The 11,971-nt window shown below is 43.5% G+C and overlaps 1 pseudogene; it reads left to right on the forward strand.

The window, feature by feature from the left end:
- Window positions 1-5,890: 5,890 nt before the first annotated feature.
- LOC101403945 (small ribosomal subunit protein uS2 pseudogene) lies at window positions 5,891-6,766 on the forward strand (annotated as a pseudogene).
- The last annotated feature ends 5,205 nt before the right edge of the window (window positions 6,767-11,971 follow it).

Raw genomic sequence — 11,971 nt, forward strand, 5'->3', positions numbered from 1 at the left:
CTTATCTCTCAGTTGGCAGGTAAGTATTTCCTCAGTTAAGGAACTGAGCTGACAATGACCGGGGCTATTTTAAGCTGTTTTTGGAGATTTTTAAACAACAAGATATTTCTAAGTTCCAGCTGCTTGGAAGATTCTAAATTGGTAAGCAAGGTGGTGTCTAGGAAATGCCATATGCTGTAAGAATGTTCTTCCCAGACTGCTAAAGGAATCTCCCAAATCAGGCCACATGGCAGATGGGGATAGGTGGGAGGGAATTTTTTTGTGATGGTGTTAGTGGAGGGGGGTGGATCAGATCAACTGTTTTTGTTTTTAATGGAAAATTATGATATTGGAAATGCCTAACAAGACATCTGGCATTTTTATTAAGCCTCCTGCAATGATATGCCTCAATCATATGTGCCTTACAGGCAAGGGCTCTGCTTGGTTGATTGGTGGGTAGATTGGTGATTGGTTGGTTCGCTGGCTGATTGGTTAATTGGTTGTTTGTTTTCTTCTGGTCAAGGTTTGACTTTCTAATTGACTAACAAATTCATGAGACCTCCTTTGCCTGAAATGCATCTTTCTGGTCAGAATTAATCACTGATGCCTTGGTGCTCCAAGAGCAGTGGGCAGACATTTTATTTCATTCTGTGCTGTCCCCAACAGACAGCAGGCCACTTAGAACAGGAAGCTGGTCACCCAGATCTGTGTCCAGAGCCTCAACCACAGTGCATCACAAGTCAGTCCTCAAGATGGGTGTGTTGATTTAAACTGAATTGAATGTATAGAGTGGTCACGTGGCCTGGCCTCTCCATCACTACCGAGCATTGATTGGCCATGGAGAAACAAGTCGAAAGCGTCTGGCCCCCTTTCTTTTTCTTTCTTTCTTTTTTGTGAGTTTCCCTTCCTTCTTCCTTTCCCTCCTTTCTTTCTTTTTTCCCTTTCTTTGTCCTTCCCTCTCAGTCTCATTCTCTGTCTCTTCTGTCAATTTCTGTTTCCTTCTTTGCAATTCTTTTTATCCTTCTTTCTTTGTTTCTCTCTTCTCTTCCTCCCTTCTCACTGCCATGTAAGGGTTTGTAGGTTGTTAACTGCACAAGGACACCTTGCCAAGAGCAGAAATGAGGGCGGAAATCCAGCCCACACTCTGCTTGCTGAGGCATAAGTGCTGGCCTGGGGTTTTGTCTGCCCAGAGGAGGCATCTTTTTCTAATTTACACAAAAGCATTTTTGGGGCTAACAGCAGCGCTTTCCTTTCCTAGAATGTTCCCAGAGGAAGCAGTCATTTTGTATTTCTCTCTTGACCGTGGCTTCCTCTGAATCTCAATAGGAACCTCCATTGCCCTCCTTCTCCCGCCTGCTGACCAAATCTGGGCAGGTAGGAATTGCATTTGTGTCAGAAACATATCATTAAAAAAGTGTTTCTGCTATATTCTAGTGCTTTCATCTTTTTTCTGCTGATTCTTTATTTTTGTTGGGGCTCTTTTGAGTGGAAGGGCTGACCTTTCAATCACTTGCCTTAGATGTTTAACTCTAATTTTTTCTTCTCAGTTGTCTATATAACTAAACCCTCCTAAGCTCTTGTTGATCCATTGGCTGTGCTGGTGTTTATTTAACAGTGGTGTTTGTTCCACGGTCTCTGACTGGAAATATTGAGGATAGGATATCTTTGCTTCGGCAAGCTCTTGGACAGTCAGAGAACCATGGACTTGGAAGTTCAAGTTCTTGGAATGCTCTTGAGATTAAGGTTCATTTCTAATTTTCTTTTGTATCTGTAGCACCTGGCACGTTGCTTGACACATAATAGGCGTTCATCAAGACTGGTGAATGCCTCGGTGAAGAAGTGCATAAGTAAACTCTCCTCTACCCGCAGGCTGCCTGGGAGACTCATCCTCGTGATAAAAGTAGCCGTTATAAATCTACATCAAGATGGGCGCAGTGACCCTCACATTTAGCTGACCCGGGTTACAGTGAGATGATACCTGGGTTAGGCTCCTGTGAGATGCAAGAAACAGGATTATGCTAAGGCTAAGCCAGTTAAAAAACATAAAGTACATGGGGAAAGCCAGGGAAACTGGAAACCAGCTCAGTAGCCATAGAGCAAGGCCTCATGCTGGGTCACTCAGTTAGGAGACCAGGAGAGATTGTTCCTTGATCTGCTGTTCCACCAGTGTGGTGACAGAGATTTCAGTCTGTCTCTACTGTTCCATTGACTGACTTCTTGCTCTCTTCCAACCTCACAGCTTCGGCTTGTGCCTGGTCTTGGAGTGTCTCTCAGCTTCTGGAGTCCTTTCTTTCTGATTGGCTCTCTCTGTACATCCCATCATCCAGCTTTTCTAGAGGGGCTCTACCTGGGTTGGTGGGCCACGTCCAGCAGAGGCCTCACTGCAGTGTGCAGAGCACTTGTACCAGGCTGATCAGGCACAGTGCCTGTATATGTATATGGTAGGTCCCCCTGTTGGACACCAGCTATTCAAGGCTTCCCAGAAATGGTTATAGTGTATGGCCTACATGCCTTGTGAGGATTGCTGCTGTCTCTTGAATGTCAAACCAGAATGTTTTTAAGGTTACGTTCATATCCCATTCGGCACTGACCCATTTAGTGCAACTTGTCCCAGGAATACTTTTATGGTATTCATTTACAAATCCAGTATGGTACTGAACCACAGTCAGTAAAAGAACAATGGAACAGGTCAACTAGGAGAGGGAGCACCATCGACCACTAGGCCCTCGCAGGTCATGGAGACCTAGCTTTCCTTGGTTCACAGTCACTTTTACTCAGCTGTGATTTCTCTTTATGTCATTGAGTCACAATGGCTGACAAAAGGTGCTAGAGATGCCTCAAAAGTGCCAATGGAGAGTACCACACTGGAGTGTTTTACCGAAGTTTGAGTCTCCTTCAAGAAAGTGGTTCAGAAAACAAAATTATGCCATTAGGGATTGGCAGAAATCCTGTAATATTATGAAAAAACAACATCATAAAACTCACTGCAGCCTGGGAGGACTGACGAAAGATTGTATGGAATTGGAAGAAATGATGGAGCTTGCCAAGCTTCAGGGAATTTGATGAGAACAGTCACCATCTCTTTAAGGATGATGCTATGATGATTCAGTTGGTGCTCTCATTTTGGGGAATATGTTATCTTCACCATACCCCCATGCTATTTCCCAAGAAGTGAACACAAGACAATAACCAGGAGGAGAGCCCCGATCTTTCCCCCATCCTCACACAACTGGCACTCATTGGGATTTTCTCTGCTAACGAGAGGAATAAACAGGCTGAATCTGTTCTCTTGTTCCACAGTGAGTGTTGCTGTGAAGCCAGATACTGTTTCCCTTTTGGGGACATGGCAGCTAGCCCATGCCTCCTGCCTAGGATTGGGGTGGGGGGAATTGGGGAGAGGCTGCCCAGGTCATTGTCCTTGTCCCCCTTGATCTCTCCCTTTAAGCAGCAGACTCAGTCACTGGTGCCATCAATCTAGCACATTTTATAAACAGTAAATTCATTTTAAAAACCTGCCACTGAGCAGCCATCTGTCTCCATTTTTGTCAGTCTGCTGTTATAACAATGCTACTGTACTGTGAGTTTGTCTTTCACTAAAAACTCCTTCATCTGAAGGAGAACATGTTAAACATGGAGACAAGAGCTATGGGCCAACTGACAGCATTTCCACCCACTAGCCTTCAATCACTGGAGCCTGGAATTTAAATCTTGTTTTTGACCCAAGGTGATGATATTGATGGTTTCTATATTTTGCTGTGCTTGATTTATATACCTTAGGATTACAGAGTGTTCCCACATCCTGATTTATTACTTATTAGGTAGGAAGAAGGCACACAAATGTTATTACCATTTGAGTATTGCTGGTGGATAAACTGAGGCACAGAGTAGTTAAGTGCCCAAGGTCAGATAGCAAAGGAGGAGAAATTGGAATGTATCTTGTGTCTGTGATCTCTCTCCTGAACAACTGAGTCATCTCCCTTTATCTGTTTTTGTTCTTTGTACCATTCAAGAATTTCACAAAACCACTGCACATGGACATTTTGCTCTCCAGAGGCCAGTCTGAACATAGCAAAGAGAAGTGGAACCAGCTCTGAGCTGAGTTGTAAGAAGCAGCTGACACCTGGATCCCAAGCCAGTTTTTAATACATAACATCCTACAATGTATTCTCCTTGCGGCACTTAGAACCTCTCACCACTAATCATTTTTATTAGGGAGAAAACATATTAAACAAAACCAAAAAACCTAACATAAAATCTCTGAAACCAAGCCAAGGATGCAGACGGCACCAGGAGGGGTTATAGGCAGTGGAAACTCCTCTTGCAAAGGAAGTTTGTTAATTTACGCTCATTCTCCACATGCTTGTTTCTGGATAAAACCCTTTGCAGGAGCTCAGAGTGTCTTTTTTTGTGCTTACCATCAATGAATACCCTTAAAAGCCATTTTGGATGATAGGAGAAGAGTTTAGGTGGGAAGGAGGTTTTCAGAGCTCTTGAAAATTCCGTTATTTCCGTGACTGTGGCACATCTTATCTGTTAACATGGAGACTTATCTAAAACAAGTCAGATCTAATCTGCAAGCATGGATTTCAAGGAAGGAAGCCATCCTGTTGTGCTCATTCCTGCAGCATCCTGGCCTGTCATTACTTGCATTGCTGCCCTCCACCTTCCTGAGGAATGTGCTCAGCTTTGACACATTCCCTCTATTCTCTGTGTTAATCCTCTTCGTGGCTTTCCCACTGCTTTGTTCTCGGTTTTGATACATTGCGCACAGCACCTCTTTTCTGCTGGAATGCAAAGGGCCAACTTCCCTTTGAGCAATCAGTGGATGCCAAGAATAACACTTCTGCCTTATTCTTGTTCCTTGGGGTGATGGTTAATTTTAAGTGTCAACTTGCATAGCTTATGGTGCTCAGTTGCTTGGTCAAACACTAGTCTAGATATTGCTGTGAAGGTGTTTTTTAGATGTGATAAACATTTAAATCAATAGACTTCGAGTAAGGCAGATTACTCTCCGTAATGTGGGTAGGCCTCATCCAATCTGTTGAAGGCCTTAAGAGCACAGACAGGTTTCCCAAAGAAGAAGCAATTTGCCTCAAGACTGCAACATAGAAATTCTGTCTATTTCCAGCCTGCTGGCCTGCCCTGCAGTGTTCAGACTCAAGACTGCAGCATCAACCTGAATTTCCAGCCTGTTGACCTGCCCTACAAATTTTGGATTTGCCAGCCTCCATAATTGCATGAGCCATACCTTAAAATATATCTCTCTCAGGGCGGCCTGGTGGTGTAGTGGTTAATTTTGTGTGCTCCACTTCGGCAGCCCAGGGTTTGCAGTTTCGTATCCCAGGCGTGGACACGTGCACCACTTATCAAGCCATGCTGTGGCAGGCGTCCCACATATAAAAAACATAGAGGAAGATGGGCACAGATGTTAGCACAGGGCCAATCTTCCTCAGGAAATAGAGGAGGATTGGCAATGGAGGTTAGCTCAGGGCTAATCTTCCTCACCAAAGTAAACAAACAAACAAATAAATAAATAAAATCTCTCAACTTCTCTCTCTGTGTATATATGTGTGTGTGTGTGTGTGTGTGTGTGTGTGTGTGTGTGTATATATATATATATATATCCTACTTATTGGTTCTTTTCTCTGCAGAACTCTGACTAATATACTTGGTTAATACCAAACTCTCTCATTCTTTTCTTTGCAAATGACTGGCAGGCAATTAAAGCATTTTGGGGCTTGTCCAGTCCTGCCTCTTACTAGCTGTGAGATCTTGGTTGGGTTACAAACATCTCTGTGCCTCTGTTGACTCAGCCTTTAAATAGAAATAAAGAGCCTTTCTGCACTACCCAGAGAGGGGCCCATACAGCTTTGTTTTGGATTCCCATTGTAACTTATAGGAAATTTTCACAATGTCCGGAGCCCTTGATGTTCTGTAAATGAAGAAAGGTGTCCTCAGATTCCTTGCAGCAGGAACCCACTTAGGTGGCCCCAACCTTGACTTCCCAATGGAACAGTACATGTACAAAAGGAAAAGTGATGACATCTACATCATAAATCACAAGAGAATCTAGGGGAAGCTTCTGTTGTCAGCTTGTGCCATTTTTGCCATTGAAAACTCAGCTGATGTCAGTGTCATATTGTCTAGGAATACTGACAGTGAGCTGTGCTGAAGTTTGTGGCTGCCATTAGAGCCACTCCTGTTGCTGGCCGCTTGACTCCAGGAACCTTCACTAACTAGATCCAGGCAGCCTTCTGGGAGCTGAGACTTCTGGTGGTTACTGATCCCAGGACGGACCACCAGCCTCTCACAGTAGGTGTCCTAACCTGTCTCATCACTCTGTGTAACACAGACTCTCCTCTGCACTGTGTGGGCATTGCCATCCTGTGCAACAACAGGAACCTCACTCAGTGGGTCTAATGTGGTAGATGCTGGCCTGGGAAGTTCTGTGCATACATGGCACCATCTCCTGTGAACACCCATGAGAGGTCATGCCTAATCTCTACTTCTACAGAGATCCTGAAGAGATTGAAAAGGAAGAGCAGGCCATTGCTGAAAAGGCTGTGACCAAGGAGAAATTTCAGGGTGAGTGGACTGCTCCAGCTTCCGAATTTACTGCTATTCAACTCGAGGTCATAGACTGGTCTGAAGGTGCATGGGTGCCCTCTGTGCCTATCAAGCAGTTCCCTACTGAAGGCTGAGTGCTCAGCCCGCCACCGAAGACTGGACTGCAGCTCCCACTGCTCAGGCCACTGCATGGATAGGAACAACCACTGAATGGTTTTAAGCTGTCCTTCCACAGACTCTTAAACAGATAATGGAAATAAGGTTGACAAAAAACAAATAAAGAGAATATTTGCTGTTAGGTTGTTGTGAGGATTAAATTAGGGTGTACCTGCCACACCATAAACCGTATATGTTTATTAAATTAATCTAGTATCACAGTCTATTGGTTTGGTGTTGTAGGCATGAAAAGATGTCCATGTGTGTACTATTGTGTGAGGAAAGGCAGGGATAAATGTGGAATGCCTTTCATGGTGTTCCCAAATCATTGTTTCTAGTTTTTCTGAAGGAAGGCAGTTGGTGTGGTGGTGATAGAAAGACTTGAGCATTTGGAGGTAGATAAACACACCTTCAAATCCTAGTTTTCCCATCTGCTAGCTTTATGATTTAAAGCAAATGATATTACCTTTTTGAGACTCTAGACTTTTTAAGACTCTCAGTTTGACCCTAGCTTGATAGAGGTGGAGGTCCTGGGAAGTGTGCTCAGATGGGTCCACAGAGAGTTTGCCCTGAGAGGGAAGGAACTGGACGATGCTGCCTTTGGTGTATCACCCTGGCTGACCACCCCTGGGAAGCAAGACTTCTGAATGTGACACCATGTCATGCCACTGGAATATTCCCCAATTTTGTTGCTGAATTTGTCCCAAATTGCTCAAGAATGATTGCTATAGAAACTTGAAGAATGGGCTCCTTATTGGGAGCCTGATAAAGAGCTATAAAACCTGGTGAATAGAGCAGCAAAAGGTATTGAGAGTAGAAGACAAGTGGAAAAGCAGCAGAACAGAACAGCTGCCAAATGAAGGTCTTGGACATGAACAGCTGTGAGAAGAAGTCTCGACTACACACAGGGGCGAGGGCTTTGAGGAAAGCTTGGCACCCCAGGGACATTATTTGGTGGTGGTAGTGGTGGTGGTATCCATTTTTAACAAAACAAATTGAGATCTTTTGCCTCATACTCTAGAGCAGTGATTCTTAGCCAGTAGAGATCTGCACCCAGGAGACACTTGGCAATGTCTGAAGTTGTTTTTCACTGTCATGTCTGGGGTGAGGAGTGCTGTTGTCATCCAGTGGGCATCTAGAGCTGCTAAACATCCCACAAGGCACACAACAACGTATCCAGCACAAAATGTCAATAGTGCCAAGGTGGAGAAACCCTACCCTAGAGGCCCTCTCTGCCCTAAAGGAAGGAGAAGCTATCCTAGTAGGTATGTTAGATTGCTGGCAATAAAAGCATAGGAGCTGCATTGCTTCCTGTAGGAGAACAGGACACTGAAGTGTATTTTGGATGTTTCCTTCAAGACAAAGGATTTAATTGAACGCCTAGTGTGGTGCTGTGGGTGCTGCTGCACCAAAACCAGATATTAGATCATAGATTTGGAAATAACTTTGAGAACAGTTCACTGCATTGCCTCAGCATGACACAGAGGTAAAGCCAGGATGGATTCCAGAACAATAAAATAGCTTTCCTGACAAATTGACCTTGTCTCTGCTGTTCGGTTGGTGCTTTCTGTATGGTCTCCTATTGCTCCAGGTTCTGTCTCCCCAGTTAGAGGGCAAGCTCAGAGCAGCCAAGGGCTATGGATTCTTCCTTTCCTGGGCCTTCTGCCACTCCAAACAAAGGGCAAGCCCTCAGGAAAGAAATGTTTAATAAAGGAAAATCACCACCTAGCTTAATGTAGCCCAATAGGCTGACAACCTGAAAAAAAAATTAGGACAGGAAGAAGAAAACCATCCTCAGTGATGAATGTTCTAAAATTAGAGCCTGCAGTACAAGTATTGTATTTCCTTAGAATATTAATATGCCCTCACTGGAATACATCATCGAGATTTTACTGGAAAATTAGAAAGGGCAAGGGGAGAGTTTCAGGCTGGAAGGATATTTTGAATATCTTAAATGATTGAAATAAACAAATTAAAAAATGAATTTATTATGTTCAGGACTAGATTAATGACAAGGCAGTAAGTTTTAGGTCATTTTTATGGTGGCAGATGAGGAAGCCTCAGAGGATTCTTGTGTCCCAAAGAGCTGTTCATCAAAATATTTTCCAGATTCTTCAAGCTGCAAGGGAGCATAAAGAATGGTGTTTCCAATCTACTCTGTTTAAGAGGTTGTGACCTGCTCAAGATCACTTAGTTAGTGGCAAAGCCAGGACTAAACCAGTTTCTTGACTACTAGACTGTCACCCTGTGCTGCTTTGCCTCGCATTTGTCATGGTTCTGACCTTCCACCACTGACAGGTAGGGAGATAGAAAGATGATAGGTGTTTGGTCAGGCAGACATGGGTATGCATCCCAGCTTTGCTTCTCCGTTTCTGTGGGCTTTCTTAACTTTTCTGACTCTTCGTTTTCTCATCTGGGAGTAGAGAAAATAATTACCATGAGCAGTTCATTTATCAGTGTTGTGAAAGCTTCCAGGTTGCCTAAAGCTCTTTATTGTAATGCAGTTATTACAACGAGCTTTCATAACTTAGACTAGTGTTTCTCAGACTGTCATTCAGGGAACACTTGTTCTGTAAGATGTGTTCAAATGTTTTCTTTGATTAATGTGTTTCATGGCTAAATAAGTGTGAGAGACACCAGTTAAACCAAGGTAAACAGGTCTAGGAATTCTCAGACTTTAATAGGTTAATGAGTACTGTGGCTCACCAAGAGGATGTAATAAGCAACACTTTATAAATTTGTTTGACCCTAGAACCCTTTTTTAGTGGAACATCTCATAACATCTTGTGGGACACTAGTTTCCATGGAAGATAGTTTGGGAATTATGGTAGATTGATTGTATTGATGGCCCCACTCCTTGGTTCTGGGCTCAGCCATGTGACCTATTTTGGCCAATCAGTTGTTAGCAAGTGTGATACAGCAGAGGCATAGAATGTCGTTGTGCACTGAGGCTTGCTCTCTTGCTACTCTTCATAATCATGATCTTAATCATACTCTTCTCTTGCTCCTTCATCATAATCATGAATATATGTTAGGGCTAGTCTGCTGAAAGCATGAGAGAGACTTGTGGAGGGGAGTGGATTTGTCACAGCTGAGGTCATTTGAGATGTGCTTGCCCCAACCCAACCACCACCAGAAACATGATCCCAGCTTGCAGCCAGCTGACCTAGAAAAAACATGCAAGTGAGCCCAACCAAGGTCAAGAGAAATTCCCAACTTAAATCACAAACCTGCAGACCTGTGAGCTAAATAGATGATTGTTGTTTTAAGCCATTCAGTTTTGGGTGGTCCATTATGCAGCATTATGTGGAGCAATGGAAACTGACACAGAGGTAGAATGTCCGCACTGTGGTCTCAACTATTCATTTTATTCCCACATGCAAAATACACTCACCCTCTCCTCCCAAGGTTCCTCAAGATCCTATCTAATCAGATCATCAGGCTCAAGGTCTAGGATCTCAAGATGTGTAACAGGTCTGAATGTGGCTCCTGGAATGCAGTTTCTTTCTTTCTTTCTTTTTTTTTTTTGTGAGGAAGATCAGCCCTGAGCTAACATCCGTGCCAATCCTCCTCTTCTTGCTGAGGAATACTGGCCCTGGGCTAACATCTGTGCCCATCTTCCTTCACTTTATATGGGACACCGCCACAGTATGGCCTGACAAGCGGTACATCGGTGCGCGCCAAGGATCCGAACCTGGGCCGCCAGCAGCAGAGCGCGTGCACTTAACCGCTACACCACAGAGCCGGCCCCGAATGCAGTTTCTTTAAGTTGAAGACCTATGAAGACAAGGTATTTGCCCCCAAACCTAACACTTGGGGGTAAGAAGGACAGGATAATCGTAGTAGACAGTCCCATTTAGGAAGAGGAAAAATGGAAAACACAGAAGAGATATGGGTTGATAGCAGTTCTGAAGTCTAGCCTATCAAATGCTACCAGGACCTCCAATTCAGAGGAGGGGAATATTCCTTGATTAGGCCTCAGTTATCCCTGAGAGTGACTCTCCAGTCCATTGTTTTCTATGCTGTGTGCTCTACCATCTGGGATGTCTTCACTTTTCCACCCTCCTTGGCCACCTCTGTGTCTTTTGAGCAATTTTCTCCAGCCTACTTCCTGTTTGTGAAAATGGGGACCCCAGAGGTTTTCTTACATTTTCAACAGTCTCAAATTTTTTTTTCAGTATAAATTGGTGAAACTTTTGTCAGTACACTACCCTCAAAATTTTTATGGGTTTCTTATAAATCTGATGGCCCAAAAGCAATACCTACAATTCTTTTAGAGCTAGATCTCTCTGTAGACTTAATTGCTGTTATTTGGTCGCCAGGTTGCTGTGGGGCAATGCTCTTAAGATTGTTAGCAGTCCTTTTGTTTAGCTTAGAGGGTCTGCTAGGTTCTGCTTTATTTCTTTCAGAGGTCATAATAAGAAGTCTTAAAGATAAATATTTGATTGGATCCTTGCCCCAGCCTGTATTTTACTTTGAGAATCTTTTGCTAGCTGGAGAGTCTAGAGATGAGAAACAATTTTCTTTTCCAACCAAGAAGTCCTGGTCCTTCTGTAGTGTCTGTGTAAATTTGCTTACACACTGGTCAGTTATTCCTCTAACCCTTCTCTTTCTTACAGAACCTTATCAGTATGCAGGTAGTAAGAGCCAGTGATACTCGCAACATTCTGCCTGGAAATGTTATTGCTCAAATCCCAAACTTCATTAGGTACATTTTCTATCTTCTGAATTACCATGTTGGCGGTTTTACCAAATTTTTTTTCTGCTACATAACCCATGTTGCTATTTTCCCATCCTTCTATAGCAGTTTTTTCATCAATTTTACAGACTCTGCCTACTGCTTGATCTCAAAGCCACTGCCACATTTTTTAGTTTTTGGTTATAACAGCACCCTAATTCTAAATCACAATTTCTGTGTTGGTTATCTGTTGCCACGAATAATGCTGCATAACAAGTCACCCCAAAATTCAGTGCCTTAAAAGAAACCACTTAAAAGTTTGCAGATCAACAATTGGGGCTGAATAGTACTTCTTTCTCTGACATGTTCTCTTAAGAGATCAACTAGCTGTCAGCTGATCTAGGATGGCCTTGGCTCAGGCCACTTGCCTCAACTACATATATTGTTCATTCTCCCATAGGCTAGTCCAGTGTGTTCTCATAGCCATGTCAGTGTGCAGGAGTCCACAAACCCAGTCATGCAAGAGAGCAAGCAGAAACTTTCTTGTGCTTGTCAAACTTCTGCTAACATCTCATTGGCCAAAACAGGGCA

Source organism: Ceratotherium simum, chromosome 10 (genome assembly GCF_057802395.1).
Source record: "Ceratotherium simum simum isolate JZ-2026a chromosome 10, ASM5780239v1, whole genome shotgun sequence".
NCBI lineage: Eukaryota > Metazoa > Chordata > Mammalia > Perissodactyla > Rhinocerotidae > Ceratotherium > Ceratotherium simum.